Source organism: Lampetra fluviatilis, chromosome 22 (genome assembly GCF_964198595.1).
Source record: "Lampetra fluviatilis chromosome 22, kcLamFluv1.1, whole genome shotgun sequence".
NCBI lineage: Eukaryota > Metazoa > Chordata > Hyperoartia > Petromyzontiformes > Petromyzontidae > Lampetra > Lampetra fluviatilis.
In genome coordinates, this window is record NC_136296.1 from 1,460,001 (window position 1) to 1,465,000 (window position 5,000).

Genomic DNA, 5,000 nt, shown 5'->3' on the forward strand with positions numbered 1-5,000 from the left:
AATCAAGATTCAACTCTACTGCGGGAGGTCAACACTCATGAAAACGTTTATTCTGGACTCCTGGTTGAGCCCCGAAAGAGTGGCATTAAACGGTCTTTTACAAGAAAATATTGATCCCAATGCAGTACACCATATCCGCGTGCAATTGGCAGGTGAACTGACTGGGTGAATTGAAGAGTAAAACGCGACCCATCCAGATACGAAAATGCAAAAGCCTACAACACCTGGTGTTCCCAGGCAGTCTCCCATCCAAGTACTAACCAGGCTCGACCCTGCTTAGCTTCCGAGATCAAAGGAGATCGGGCGCATTCAGGGTGATATGGTCGTAGGCCATACTTGCAGAGACCTGACGCACATACATATGTAAAAATCAAGATTCAACTCTACTGCGGGAGGTCAACACTCATGAAAACGTTTATTCTGGACTCCTGATTGAGCCCCGAAAGAGTGGCATTAAACGGTCTTTTACAAGAAAATATTGATCCCAATGCAGTACAACCATATCCACGTGCAATTGGCAGGTGAACTGACTGGGTGAATTGAAGAGTAAAACGCGACCCATCCAGAAGCGAAAATGCAAAAGCCTACAACACCTGGTATTCCCAGGCAGTCTCCCATATAAGTACTAACCAGGCTCTACGCTGCTTAGCTTCCGAGATCAGACGAGATCGGGCGCATTCAGGGTGATATGGTCGTACGAAATACTTGCAGAGACCTGACGCACATTCATTTGTAAAAATCAAGATTCAACTCTACTGCAGGAGGTCAACACTCATGAAAACGTTTATTCTGGACTCCTGGTTGAGCCCCGAAAGAGTGGCATTAAACGGTCTTTTACAAGAAAATCTTGATCCCAATGCAGTACACCATATCCGCGTGCAATTGGCAGGTGAACTGACTGGGTGAATTGAAGAGTAAAACGCGACCCATCCAGATACGAAAATGCAAAAGCCTACAACACCTGGTATTCCCAGGCAGTCTCCCATCCAAGCACTCACCAGGCTCGACCCTGCTTAGCTTCCAAGATCAGGCGCATTCAGGGTGATAAGGTCGTAGGCCATACTTGCAGAGACCTGACGCACATTCATATGTTAAAATCAAGATTCAACTCTACTGCGGGAGGGCAACACTCATGAAAACGTTTATTCTGGACTCCTGGTTGAGCCCCGAAAGAGTGGCATTAAACGGTCTTTTACAAGAAAATATTGATCCCAATGCAGTACACCATATCCGCGTGCAATTGGCAGGTGAACTGACTGGGTGAATTGAAGAGTAAAACGCGACCCATCCAGATACGAAAATGCAAAAGCCTACAACACCTGGTGTTCCCAGGCAGTCTCCCATCCAAGTACTAACCAGGCTCGACCCTGCTTAGCTTCCGAGATCAAAGGAGATCGGGCGCATTCAGGGTGATATTGTCGTAGGCCATACTTGCAGAGACCTGACGCACATACATATGTAAAAATCAAGATTCAACTCTACTGCGGGAGGTCAACACTCATGAAAACGTTTATTCTGGACTCCTGATTGAGCCCCGAAAGAGTGGCATTAAACGGTCTTTTACAAGAAAATATTGATCCCAATGCAGTACAACCATATCCACGTGCAATTGGCAGGTGAACTGACTGGGTGAATTGAAGAGTTAAACGCGACCCATCCAGATGCGAGAATGCAAAAGCCTACAACACCTGGTATTCCCAGGCAGTCTCCAATCCAAGTACTAACCTGGCTCGACCCTGCTTAGCTTTCGAGATCAAATGAGATCGGGCGAATTCAGGGTGATATGGTCGTAGGCCATACTTGCAGAGACCTGACGCACATTCATATGTTAAAATCAAGATTCAACTCTACTGCGGGAGGTCAACACTCATGAAAACGTTTATTCTGGACTCCTGGTTGAGCCCCGAAAGAGTGGCATTAAACGGTCTTTTACAATAAAATCTTGATCCCAATGCAGTACACCATATCCACGTGCAATTGGCAGGTGAACTGACTGGGTGAATTGAAGAGTTAAACGCGACCCATCCAGATGCGAGAATGCAAAAGCCTACAACACCTGGTATTCCCAGGCAGTCTCCAATCCAAGTACTAACCAGGCTCGACCCTGCTTAGCTTTCGAGATCAAAGGAGATCGGGCGCATTCAGGGTGATATGGTCGTAGGCCATACTTGCAGAGACCTGACGCACATTCATATGTTAAAATCAAGATTCAACTCTACTGCGGGAGGTCAACACTCATGAAAACGTTTATTCTGGACTCCTGGTTGAGCCCCGAAAGAGTGGCATTAAACGGTCTTTTACAAGAAAATCTTGATCCCAATGCAGTACACCATATCCGCGTGCAATTGGCAGGTGAACTGGCTGGGTGAATTGAAGACTAAAACGTGACCCATCCAGATACAAAAATGCAAAAGCCTACAACACCTGGTATTCCCAGGCAGTCTTCCATCCAAGTACTCACCAGGCTCGACCCGGCTTAGCTTCCAAGATCAGACGAGATCGGGCTCATTCAGGGTGATATTGTCGTAGGCCATACTTGCAGAGACCTGACGCACATTCATATGTTAAAATCAAGATTCAACTCTACTGCGGGAGGTCAACACTCATGAAAACGTTTATTCTGGACTCCTGGTTGAGCCCCGAAAGAGTGGCATTAAACGCTCTTTTACAAGAAAATATTGATCCCAATGCAGTACACCATATCCGCGTGCAATTGGCAGGTGAACTGACTGGGTGAATTGAAGAGTAAAACGCGACCCATCCAGATACGAAAATGCAAAAGCCTACAACACCTGGTATACCCAGGCAGTCTCCCATCCAAGTACTAACCAGGCTCGCTCCTGCTTAGCTTCCGAGATCAGACGAGATCAGGCGCATTCAGGGTGATATGGTCGTAGGCCATACTTGCAGAGACCTGACGCACATTCATTTGTAAAAATCAAGATTCAACTCTACTGCAGGTGGTCAACACTCATGAAAACGTTTATTCTGGACTCCTGGTTGAGCCCCGAAAGAGTGGCATTAAACGGTCTTTTACAAGAAAATCTTGATCCCAATGCAGTACACCATATCCGCGTGCAATTGGCAGGTGAACTGACTGGGTGAATTGAAGAGTAAACCGCGACCCATCCAGATACGAAAATGCAAAAGCCTACAGCACCTGGTGTTCCCAGGCAGTCTCCCATCCAAGTACTAACCAGGCTCGACCCTGCTTAGCTTCCGAGATCAAAGGAGATCGGGCGCATTCAGGGTGATATGGTCGTAGGCCATACTTACAGAGACCTGACGCACATACATATGTAAAAATCAAGATTCAACTCTACTGCGGGAGGTCAACACTCATGAAAACGTTTATTCTGGACTCCTGATTGAGCCCCGAAAGAGTGGCATTAAACGGTCTTTTACAAGAAAATATTGATCCCAATGCAGTACAACCATATCCACGTGCAATTGGCAGGTGAACTGACTGGGTGAATTGAAGAGTAAAACGCGACCCATCCAGAAGCGAAAATGCAAAAGCCTACAACACCTGGTATTCCCAGGCAGTCTCCCATATAAGTACTAACCAGGCTCTACGCTGCTTAGCTTCCGAGATCAGACGAGATCGGGCGCATTCAGGGTGATATGGTCGTACGCCATACTTGCAGAAACCTGACGCACATTCACATGTAAAAATCAAGATTCAACTCTACTGCGGGAGGTCAACACTCATGAAAACGTTTATTCTGGACTCCTGATTGAGCCCCGAAAAAGTGGCATGAAACAATCTTTTACAAGAAAATATTGATCCCAATGCAGTACAACCATATCCACGTGCAATTGGCAGGTGAACTGACTGGGTGAATTGAAGAGTAAAACGCAACCCATCCAGAAGCGAAAATGCAAAAGCCTACAACACCTGGTATTCCCAGGCAGTCTCCCATATAAGTACTAACCAGGCTCTTAGCTGCTTAGCTTCCGAGATCAGACGAGATCGGGCGCATTCAGGGTGATATGGTCGTACGAAATACTTGCAGAGACCTGACGCACATTCATTTGTAAAAATCAAGATTCAACTCTACTGCAGGAGGTCAACACTCATGAAAACGTTTATTCTGGACTCCTGGTTGAGCCCCGAAAGAGTGGCATTAAACGGTCTTTTACAAGAAAATCTTGATCCCAATGCAGTACACCATATCCGCGTGCAATTGGCAGGTGAACTGACTGGGTGAATTGAAGAGTAAAACGCGACCCATCCAGATACGAAAATGCAAAAGCCTACAACACCTGGTATTCCCAGGCAGTCTCCCATCCAAGCACTCACCAGGCTCGACCCTGCTTAGCTTCCAAGATCAGGCGCATTCAGGGTGATAAGGTCGTAGGCCATACTTGCAGAGACCTGACGCACATTCATATGTTAAAATCAAGATTCAACTCTACTGCGGGAGGGCAACACTCATGAAAACGTTTATTCTGGACTCCTGGTTGAGCCCCGAAAGAGTGGCATTAAACGGTCTTTTACAAGAAAATATTGATCCCAATGCAGTACACCATATCCGCGTGCAATTGGCAGGTGAACTGACTGGGTGAATTGAAGAGTAAAACGCGACCCATCCAGATACGAAAATGCAAAAGCCTACAACACCTGGTGTTCCCAGGCAGTCTCCCATCCAAGCACTAACCAGGCTCGACCCTGCTTAGCTTCCGAGATCAAAGGAGATCGGGCGCATTCAGGGTGATTTGGTCGTAGGCCATACTTGCAGAGACCTGACGCACATACATATGTAAAAATCAAGATTCAACTCTACTGCGGGAGGTCAACACTCATGAAAACGTTTATTCTGGACTCCTGATTGAGCCCCGAAAGAGTGGCATTAAACGGTCTTTTACAAGAAAATATTGATCCCAATGCAGTACAACCATATCCACGTGCAATTGGCAGGTGAACTGACTGGGTGAATTGAAGAGTAAAACGCGACCCATCCAGAAGCGAAAATGCAAAAGCCTACAACACCTGGTAT

General features: G+C 46.5%; 10 non-coding genes and 4 pseudogenes across 10 annotated transcripts in view; all 14 read right to left on the reverse strand.

Moving 5' to 3' along the window:
* Positions 1-212: 212 nt before the first annotated feature.
* On the reverse strand, positions 213-331 carry LOC144940552 (5S ribosomal RNA). The gene has a single exon (XR_013639118.1). It is a non-coding gene; the product is annotated as a 5S ribosomal RNA (ribosomal RNA).
* A 250-nt stretch (positions 332-581) lies between these two features.
* On the reverse strand, positions 582-700 carry LOC144939490 (5S ribosomal RNA). Its single transcript, XR_013638664.1, has one exon. It is a non-coding gene; the product is annotated as a 5S ribosomal RNA (ribosomal RNA).
* Positions 701-949: 249 nt separating this feature from the next.
* Positions 950-1,058, reverse strand: LOC144940141 (5S ribosomal RNA; annotated as a pseudogene).
* A 249-nt stretch (positions 1,059-1,307) lies between these two features.
* LOC144938845 (5S ribosomal RNA) lies at positions 1,308-1,426 on the reverse strand. The gene has a single exon (XR_013638053.1). It is a non-coding gene; the product is annotated as a 5S ribosomal RNA (ribosomal RNA).
* A 250-nt stretch (positions 1,427-1,676) lies between these two features.
* On the reverse strand, positions 1,677-1,795 carry LOC144938952 (5S ribosomal RNA). The gene has a single exon (XR_013638157.1). It is a non-coding gene; the product is annotated as a 5S ribosomal RNA (ribosomal RNA).
* Positions 1,796-2,044: 249 nt separating this feature from the next.
* LOC144939076 (5S ribosomal RNA) lies at positions 2,045-2,163 on the reverse strand. Its single transcript, XR_013638274.1, has one exon. It is a non-coding gene; the product is annotated as a 5S ribosomal RNA (ribosomal RNA).
* Positions 2,164-2,412: 249 nt separating this feature from the next.
* Positions 2,413-2,531, reverse strand: LOC144939746 (5S ribosomal RNA; annotated as a pseudogene).
* Positions 2,532-2,780: 249 nt separating this feature from the next.
* LOC144939408 (5S ribosomal RNA) lies at positions 2,781-2,899 on the reverse strand. The gene has a single exon (XR_013638588.1). It is a non-coding gene; the product is annotated as a 5S ribosomal RNA (ribosomal RNA).
* Positions 2,900-3,148: 249 nt separating this feature from the next.
* On the reverse strand, positions 3,149-3,267 carry LOC144938919 (5S ribosomal RNA). The gene has a single exon (XR_013638125.1). It is a non-coding gene; the product is annotated as a 5S ribosomal RNA (ribosomal RNA).
* A 250-nt stretch (positions 3,268-3,517) lies between these two features.
* On the reverse strand, positions 3,518-3,636 carry LOC144939314 (5S ribosomal RNA). Its single transcript, XR_013638501.1, has one exon. It is a non-coding gene; the product is annotated as a 5S ribosomal RNA (ribosomal RNA).
* A 250-nt stretch (positions 3,637-3,886) lies between these two features.
* LOC144939817 (5S ribosomal RNA) lies at positions 3,887-4,005 on the reverse strand (annotated as a pseudogene).
* A 249-nt stretch (positions 4,006-4,254) lies between these two features.
* Positions 4,255-4,363, reverse strand: LOC144940142 (5S ribosomal RNA; annotated as a pseudogene).
* A 249-nt stretch (positions 4,364-4,612) lies between these two features.
* LOC144939248 (5S ribosomal RNA) lies at positions 4,613-4,731 on the reverse strand. The gene has a single exon (XR_013638438.1). It is a non-coding gene; the product is annotated as a 5S ribosomal RNA (ribosomal RNA).
* Positions 4,732-4,981: 250 nt separating this feature from the next.
* The window catches only part of LOC144939507 (5S ribosomal RNA), a 119-nt gene continuing 100 nt past the window's right edge, over positions 4,982-5,000 (reverse strand). Inside the window, exon 1 of the ribosomal RNA XR_013638681.1 lies at positions 4,982-5,000. This exon is cut by the window's right edge and continues 100 nt beyond it. This is a non-coding gene — a ribosomal RNA (5S ribosomal RNA).